The sequence below is a fragment of the Labrus bergylta genome, chromosome 2 (genome assembly GCF_963930695.1).
Source record: "Labrus bergylta chromosome 2, fLabBer1.1, whole genome shotgun sequence".
Taxonomy (NCBI): domain Eukaryota; kingdom Metazoa; phylum Chordata; class Actinopteri; order Labriformes; family Labridae; genus Labrus; species Labrus bergylta.
Window position 1 is genome coordinate 36,464,192 of NC_089196.1, and position 9,807 is coordinate 36,473,998.

Below are 9,807 nucleotides of genomic sequence, written 5' to 3' on the forward strand. Positions count from 1 at the left end.
AAGGTTTATTTATCGGTGACAGAGAAGTTCCTGAAGCAGTATAATTCACACAACGCCCTCAGGGAAACTCCTTACTCTGAGATAAATATAACACACATCAGAAGAACTAAATGTTCTCCAACCAAAACAAGAAGGAGAGTATGACGTGAATGTCCCAGCAGTGATCCTTCACATCACTGATCATCACTGACATTCAGTCTGATGTGCGCTCACAAATCTGGAAGTTGGAGAGGTGCCAGTTCACTTCCTGAGCACCGCAGAGGTGCCATTGAGCAAAGCACTGAATCCCCCAAACAGCTTAACTTTAACTGCCCCCCCCCCCCCCCCCCCCCCCGACAGCTCTCCATTAGTGCATGTCCTGTTTGATCTTGTGTGTGTGAAGCATGTCTCAATAACAGAGTGTAAAATTGAAAATCCCCTGGCAGAGTTAATAAAGGATATCTTACTGGTGTCCAGGAGGTGAAAGTAGTCTTAGATTCTCATTAAAGGGTCTTATTCTTCCCTGTGCTACCGCCACAACATTCATCGCTTTATATTGTTAACCTCTCCTCGGCTTCAAGCATCCTTGAATAAAACATTTCAATATTTAAAGGGGACATATTATCCCCCTCCTTCACCTTTTCAAACAGTCCTCTCCTCCACCTTTTCAAACAGTCCTCTCCTCCACCTTTTCAAACAGTCCTCCTCCACCTTTTCAAACAGTCCTCTCCTCCACCTTTTCAAACAGTCCTCCTCCACCTTTTCAAACAGTCCTCCTCCACCTTTTCAAACAGTCCCCCTCCTTCACCTTTTCAAACAGTCCCCTCCTCCACCTTTTCAAACAGTCCCCTCCTCCACCTTTTCAAACAGTCCCCTCCTCCACCTTTTCAAACAGTCCTCCTCCACCTTTTCAAACAGTCCCCTCCTCCACCTTTTCAAACAGTCCTCCTCCACCTTTTCAAACAGTCCTCCTCCACCTTTTCAAACAGTCCCCTCCTCCACCTTTTCAAACAGTCCTCCTCCTCCACCTTTTCAAACAGTCCTCCTCCTCCACCTTTTCAAACAGTCCCCTCCTCCACCTTTTCAAACAGTCCTCCTCCACCTTTTCAAACAGTCCTCCTCCACCTTTTCAAACAGTCCTCCTCCACCTTTTCAAACAGTCCTCCTCCACCTTTTCAAACAGTCCTCCTCCTCCACCTTTTCAAACAGTCCTCCTCCTCCACCTTTTCAAACAGCCCCCTCCTCCACCTTTTCAAACAGTCCCCTCCTCCACCTTTTCAAACAGTCCCCTGTGGTCTAAATGAAACATCTGTTCTGTGCTTTGGTCAAAATCTAACATGAATCAAGCACCAGAGGAGGTTTGTGACCCTGTATAAACCAGCTCTCTCAGAACGCTCCATTTTGGTGTGTGTGTCTCTTTAAATGTAATGACCCCGCCCCCTGAGTTTTCCCCGTAGACATTACTCCTCTGTAGAGAGAATGAAAATGGAGGACCTGTGCAAAACTTTTGTTCTAGTCTGGGGGTGGAGTCTATAGGTGGAGATATCAGGGGAGGGGGGGGCTTGATTTTTTTTTTTACCAGAATCCCACTGTGACATCACAAGGAGCATTTTTCTCTGTGTTGTAAGACTTATGCAGACCACAAACAAAGGACTGGATGGTTTATTTCACATGTTGTGGGTCAGTAGACTCTCAGGTTAAACAGATATATGTTCAGAAACACTGTAGAAGAAGATTTTTTATAATATGTCCCCTTTAAATTCCTGTATGGAGTAGAAAGAAACTAAATAGAGTGGCGAGTCTGTTGGGACACTTCAACTTAATTAAAATCAGGAGCCAGAGTCCTGACATGTACAAGAGAATTTGAACATATCACTCCTGTCCTCAAAGACTCCACTGGCTCCCCGTACGAAACAGAATCACCTTTAAATTCCTATAATTTGTCCACCAAGCTCTCAATGGTTCTGATCCTGAGTCAGTTCTGACCTGCATGCGGTCTACAATCAGACCCGGACCCTCAGGTCATCAGGTGGAGGTCTTTTAGGGGAACCAATAATTATGTATATATATATTCATGTTCAGGCTCAGACTTTACATTCAGAATGAACACATGCACACACACGTGATCCCTGCAGTTAAAAACTCACTCATTATGCACACAGACCTGCTGTTCACACACACACACACACGCACACACACACACACACACACACACACACACACACACACACACACACACACTTGCTGCACACTTCAGCTGTGCTAATTGAGAAAATCACTCATGTGGCGGGAAGCGGAGGGATTTTCTGATCCGTTATCTGTCAGAGCGCCGAGCAGCAGCGGCACTTTGTTTCCCGCGCTGTTAGCACGGCGCTGCATTGTGTTCAATCTCAACCCCTGCATGATTTAAAGAGGCGGAGAATTTAATTAAAAGCTAAAATTAGAGCTCGTCTGCCAGCTGTGGTTGTGTGTGTGTGGGTTGTTTGCTGTGATTATAGCTCCTTCATCTGAATCTTCCCAGGGAGCTGTGAGAGTGTGTTTAATCTGCAGCCCTCCATTAAAACAAAAGAATATAATTATGATTATGAAGTTTCTCTGACGGTTGGCTGAGCAGTTCACAGACACACTGGACCTCTTGTGTCGGCGCACAAACTCAAGGTGGCCTCGTTCTCCAGCAGCGTGGCCACAGAACCAGATTCTTCAACTTCAATACGATTCCAATAAAAGTCAAACAATATCGATACTCAATTCATCACCACAGCAACACAAAGAGAAGTCCTTGTCATGAGTTTCCCTGTGTTTCTGTTTCCTGTTGATATTCCTGGGTTCAGTTTTGAGTGTTTCCTGTTTTATTTTGAAGTTCTTGCCCCTGTATATCACATCTAGTCTTACTTCCTCCCTTTGTGGTTTCCCTCATTGTTCTCACCTGTGTTTGATTGCTGCTTGTTTTCAGTCTCTATGTTCTCTAGCTCTGTGCTGTTTCCTCGTGGCTCTTCGGTGTTTCTTCTTTTGGACTTGTGATGCACTTTGTTTTGACTTGAAAAAAGTACGTTTTTGTTTTACATTTTGCTTTTCTGTTCAGTGAGCTGTGTAGAGAGTGAGATGATAAAGGTATCTTACTATCTGATCATTAAGGAAACATGTTGAAGTGCTGGCTTCTCTGACAACAATGCAGCAGCCAGTATGTCCTCCTTCTAACTTTAGATTCTGCTCCTGAATGCTCTGGATTTGTTTGGACCAGGGAAGGTAGGCGCTTTTAAGACACGCCCCCACATGGCTGTTTTGGACGCCCCTCTGTTTGTCAGATATGAGAGCAGTTATCAGGTCAACAGGTGTTGCAGCGATGGAAGCGGTCAAGAGAAGTGGTTCAGATAGAAGTGATTGTACCCGACCTAAAAAGCCTCTGCATGTTTCTAATAAGCTCCACGAGCAGAAACGTGCTCAAACTAGGATCAATATTGGAGATGCTTTTGAAAAATGGAGAGAGGTTAGAACACAGAAAGGTTTACAGACCCATGCAGAGCTGGATAAACACTGAAGCTTCAGAGTCCACCACATGGTGACCTGAGTGAGCATCCACTCTAGAGAGGGGGGGGGGGACAGCTCTCACAATGTTTAGAATTTAGACTGCAGTACCCATTTTAACCACTAGGGGTCAGAGTTACATACTGCTCCTTTAAATACATTCTTAAGTTTGGTCTGCACTTGGGTTCTTTAATTTTTAAACTGTGACAGTCCTAGGCTCCCTATATTGTGCACTTTCTTGTTTTTGAAGGCAGACTCCTGCTCACTGTCTAAAATGTACTAATACATCGGCAAAATGTATTTGGGCATCCCATCGGGGGGTGAACTTTCTGTTCGTCTGACTTTGGAAGAATGATTTTGGACATGCTGTCCTTAAGTGACTGAAAGCTCCATTAAATGTCTTCCTGTGTGTTTCCCATGAAACATCAGCTGATGAACGAGTAGAGGTCGCCTCTGTTTGTCGGTCTACATCAGTCACAGAGGTTTATTTCAACACGGCTGACCCCTGACCTTTAGGTGACGATGTGTTCCACGGCCATATGAGAGGATGTAACTCACTGCAGAGTAAAGTATGTGTATGAACAGTATGACGCAGCCAATGAAACAGCTGGGTCTCTGTGATGTATTTCATGCAGCTTGTTATAAAGAACAGCAGGTTTAAAGGGCTGAAGGGTCCGAAAAGTGGCATCACGTCTGAATTCTGTCAGCGTCCACTCCGGTGAGAGCAAAAAAAATAAAGAAATGTAAGATATCAAATGCTGGGAAAAAAGTAAGATGGCCACCGAAGAGGAAACATAGCTGCACAGCGATTAAAAAGGAAATGGAAGAAATCAGAAAATCCCAGCACTTTCTGATGGAGGAGATTTAAAAAAATCCTGCAGTTCATCTGTTCCTGCAGGGGGCGCTGGAGTCCCATCGATGGCGGTCTCCATGCTGGAAATGCTGTCTCAGTCTAACTTTCAGTCAACCTAACGACAGGCTGAGAGCTGGAGCTGAGGCGGGTTTTAAACCTCCTGACAAACCGTTACACCGCGCCCACCTGTCAATCAGGTCAGCTACACGCCTTATTGTGAATAACTCTTATCCTTCATCAAATCAAAACTGATGAGTCATCAAAACATTCACCCCCCGTACAGTGTGTGTCCATCCAGACATGAGCTAATCACACCTATTTGGTTTTTTGAACCAGGCTGTAAACATGTTCATCTCTGCTGTAAAAACAGGCTTTTTAGAATGGGTGTGTATGTGACTTCCTGTGCTTCTGCAGCCAGCCTCTAGTGGACACTCCAGGAACTGTAGGATTTTACACTTCAGCATCAGCTTCATTTTTAACACAGGAGGTTGCCACTTGGTTTCAAGCCACAGCTCAAGTCGGTCCATTTCACTTAACAAAGGCCGGCTGGTGTTAAAGAAGTTAAAGGTAGAAAAGGTTTGATATCATTTTTACTCAGGTAATTGTTCAGATTCTGAATTGAAGACTAAAAGACTAAAATAAGTTAAAACTATCCCTTGAGTCTTTGCACTGAGTAAAGGTCACAGAGTCTCTGATCATGTGTGCAGCCTTGAAGCCGAGCTGAAAAAAGATCCAGAGAGAGATTTCACAAACAGATAAATGTGCTGCAGCTGATTTTGTGTCCTCTGTGGAGTGGTTCTCTCTGTTCTGACACTAATTGCCTGCTTCCTCTTGTAATGGCGTGTTTGTGCGTGTGTTTGTGCGTCCACTGACAGCGAGGATGCAGTGTTTGGCAGTGCAGACTCAGGCTGTAACAGCTAATTGTCCATGGCACCAGACGGGCCGTCCCCCTAATGAACCATGTGCTGAGGTTAATTTAATCTGCAGCTCTGTGTTCTGGTTAAAATAAGAGCTGGTAGAAGATTTATGGAAACATGAAAGATGTATGAGTGCTTGAATTATAAATGAAGCTGAATGGTCGTCCGCGGTGTGTTCAATGGAATCGAGTGTTTTTCCATCAGAGCTCTGAACGTTCACACAAACGTCTCCTGAGAGGTCGGACTGTTTAAGGCAGCAGGAGAGAAAATGTTCGATCTGAAAACACAGCTGTTAATAATCATCACATGAAAGGACGGACATGAGACTTTCTTATTTCAGATTGAGACTAATTCACCACAAAACAGGATGTGACTTTTCTTTATCATCTGCATCATGAACAACAAACTCAAATGACCCTTTGAAATGCAAATAAAACACGAGAAGATCAGTTTTTTCAAGCTCATATCGCTGAGTTAACTCTCCGTCCTGCTCTCATTTGCTCACAGTGTGATAAGAGACAGGACACGAGGAGTTCAATTTGCCAATAATCAGAGTCTTAGAAAGTGCTTTTATATTACTCACATAAATCCAGCTCTTGGCACCACGTGAACATTTTAAAGATGAGTGTTTGTTTTGTTTTTGAGGCCATCTTTGGCGTTTTCACATCAGTAGCATCGTTCTGTACCCGAGTACACTTCTGTATGTTCACACTCCGATACAGCAGGGGGCAGTATGCACATGGTTGGTTTGCAAATCCACCAAGAAGCAGAAAGAAGAAAGAGTAACCATGGCAACCACTCACGGGCTGAGTCCATCGTGCTAACTGTTATTTCTGAGACACCAACAACGTCCCTCTTCCTGCGTCCACATCTACCGTGCAGCTCAGAGGAGGAAACGGGCCGTCCTGCACGGATACAACGCTTTTTGAAGCAACATGAGCCCATTTAGAATTACTTCATATGGCGGTCCACTTCCTTGTTTGAGCACTGCTGCGTTCACATCTCCCGTGGAGCGTACTCGAGTGCACAAGATTCGAGCCCCAGACCTCCTCTTTGAGTGGACTCAAGCCCGGTACCCGAGTGCGGTACAAGTTCAGTTAGTTTGAGTTCACTCTGATCAAATGAATCAGACTTTGGGGTCAAGCGTACTTGGATCCTGGCCCAGATCTCTAGTGTGAAACCACCCTAAGAGTGATGCTCTCTGCTTTAACGCCACAGCGTTATCTGACTTAAAGCGGTCGACTGTTGTGATCGCTTTATGGCAGCTTACGACATGTGATCCTCACCAGATGTTGCACAAACAGCCTCTGTGTTAACTTACTATTTAAAGTTGAACTGAGACGCACAAGAAACAGATGAACGGGCGCTCCTCCTGGGGATGTAACGCTCTGACAAATGACGTCGTATTCATCTGCAACACAAACGCCGCATGGACAAGGAAGTCTGCAGCAGAGATCGCCATGGTGGTCGGCAGGAAGCAGCTCTTGCTAAAGCGACAGAAAAAAAAAAAAAAAAGAGGAGGGATAGAAAAACGGACACGTCGGTGGCGAGGGAAAAGAGGCCAAGTTGGGATTCTGGTGTTGCAAAGGTTACTGTAGGCATACGCTCCCGACAGCTCTGGCGCCTTTGTGGTCACGCTGATTACTGTGTTGTTTCACGCTGCTTTTCTGTTGGTTGGTTAGTTGATGTAGCGCGTGCAAGCATTCACATTGTAAGATTATCGTTGAGGCCCTGACACACCAAGCAGACGGCAAAGAACGAGTGGCGACAAAGGCCGCCTGTGGCGTCCGCGCACAACGCCTTTTGTCTTAGCCAAAAAGTTTCAAAAGAACACACTGCAAAGACTACAGCCGACGGCCAACCACCACGTACGCTCTGCTCATCTGTGAGAGGCAATAACTCTCCACGCCAGCAGGGGGCAGTAGTCTGCAATCGTCATTCCAAAAAGGAGGAAACCGGAAGAGGACGATGAAGAACGTGGATAAATAAACCGTTGTTGTGATACAAGAAGACAATTTTCTCTCCGCTGTCGCTCAACACTCGTAATATAGGAACCTGAAAAGGTGAAAATGGCGCTGGCGATGTCAGCCCTCCGTCTTTTATTAGTGGAACAAGAATAGAAGAGACGCTTTTGTATTTCTTCTCGTGCACTGGCTCTCCTGTTTCGCTTAGCTGAACAGCCAATCAGAGAGATTCCTACCCAAGACCACGACCGCTCATGGCGATTCAACATGTGGAATCAAAAACTAGGGCGATGACTGCTCATCGACGGCCGGGGGTCTCCTCAGTGTGTCAGGGCCTTTAAGTTTCTGAGACTGTCGCAGGCTGTCTTTAGTCAGAAGACCTTGAGATTGGTCACCTCTCTCACAGAGCGACACAGGACCAGCGTTTTGGACCCATGACCACGATCGACCCTCTTCTGTCTGGGTCGGCTCATAAATATATATTTATTTCTTAGGTTATTGAACGGCTTTGCTTTGGGGACTCAAACATAAATCAGCTGTTTTAAAATGTGACTCTTGATTATGTAAACCTCATCGTCTAAGCTTCTTCCTTCAGTGAACTGTGATCATAACTGAGAAATAATGTGACTCCTTTCAGCCTGCTCTTTGCTCCGAGGCGTGTTTCATTATTATCATGTTCACATTTCACCTTCCAGGCTTCCGCCATCTACAAACATTAAGAGCAGTCGTCATCTCCTCGCCCAGACTCATAACTCTGACGGTTTGAGGCACCTCCGACCTCTTTCTTGGAAACTGTGTCTAAAGAGCGTCTGTGTTCCTCAAAGAGTTAGCCTGGAAGGAGACCCTCTGGTTCCCTCTGAACTGGTTCTTGGGTTTAATGTGGTGAATCAGAAGATGAAATGTTCCATCAGTGACTTGTCAGAGAATTTAATGCTTTGTTTGTAGTTTGGTTTTTATGCTTTCATAAAAAAAAGCTTTGGGATTTCGCTGCAGGGACACAGAATCTTAGAGAGAGAATTAATAAAGTTCAAAAGAAGATTGAAAAAGTAAGAATACTCCACGTTGAAGAGCGCTGCTGTCTCTGTTAAATTTCTGTTTTGTTTCCCGGCAGGTCAGATGATTCCAGTTTGTGCAGCTGCTTTTTGAGGAGTTTAAAATCTGATGCTGTAGACGATTATTTAACAAGTTTAAAAGATAAAAATCTGTTTATCTCTCTGCTGTCATGTCCAACAATTCTACAAATCATTCAGCAGATGTTTTTATCCAAAGAGACGAACATCAGAGAGAAAGAACAACACGAGCGAGGATTTAGAGAGGAGGAGACAACGACAGTAAGAGCAAACAAACAGCTTCAAGTCTGATTGGACACACAGGTGCTGACAGGAAGTGAGCAGAGGTGCTGACAGGAAGTGACCAGAGGTGCTGACAGGAAGTGAGCAGAGGCAGAGCACAACATCGACAGGTGTAGGAGATCGTCGGCTGTCGGTGAGCGGTCGTCGCCCTAGGTTTTGCGGTGTGTCCGGCTCCGTTGCTATCGATCTGCCCCCGTCTGCCTTTTTTCAGCTGATTCAACATGTTGAATCGGTGGTCGTTGAGAGGGATCTCTCTGATTGGCTGTTGGGAGGCTTCATTTCTCTCCAGCTCTCCTCACAGGTTCAGTAAAGCCCCTTGAGCATGCTGCTGTAGTCTCCATGCTTTCACCCATTAGTGCAGTTTCTCCTTATTTGTCTCCTCCATTTTCTACTTTTTATCAGACATTATTCTGATTAGTAGGCGACCTATAATACGAGTGGTTTTTCAAAATAGTTTTCAATGAGCTCAGTGTCCTTTTTCCAAGTGCTAAAGCGGTTGCTAACAGGTGGCTAAATGAGACTACAGCGGTTGCTAACAGGCGGCTAAATGAGACTACAGCGGTTGCTAACGGGTGGCTAAATGAGACTACAGCGGTTGCTAACAGGCGGCTAAATGAGACTACAGCGGTTGCTAACAGGCGGCTAAATGAGACTACAGCGGTTGCTAACAGGCGGCTAAACGAGACTACAGCGGTTGCTAACAGGCGGCTAAACGAGACTACAGCGGTTGCTAACAGGCGGCTAAATGAGACTACAGCGGTTGCTAACAGGCGGCTAAATGAGACTAAAGCGGTTGCTAACAAGCGGCTAAATGAGACTAAAGCGGTTGCTAACAGGTGGCTAAATGAGACTACAGCGGTTGCTAACAGGCGGCTAAATGAGACTACAGCGGTTGCTAACAGGCGGCTAAATGAGACTACAGCGGTTGCTAACAGGCGGCTAAATGAGACTAAAGCGGTTGCTAACAGGTGGCTAAATGAGACTACAGCGGTTGCTAACAGGCGGCTAAATGAGACTACAGCGGTTGCTAACAGGCGGCTAAATGAGACTACAGCGGTTGCTAACAGGTGGCTAAATGAGACTAAAGCGGTTGCTAACAGGCGGCTAAAGGAGACTACAGCGGTTGCTAACAGGCGGCTAAATGAGACTAAAGCGGTTGCTAACAGGCGGCTAAATGAGACTACAGCGGTTGCTAACAGGCGGCTAAATGAGACTAC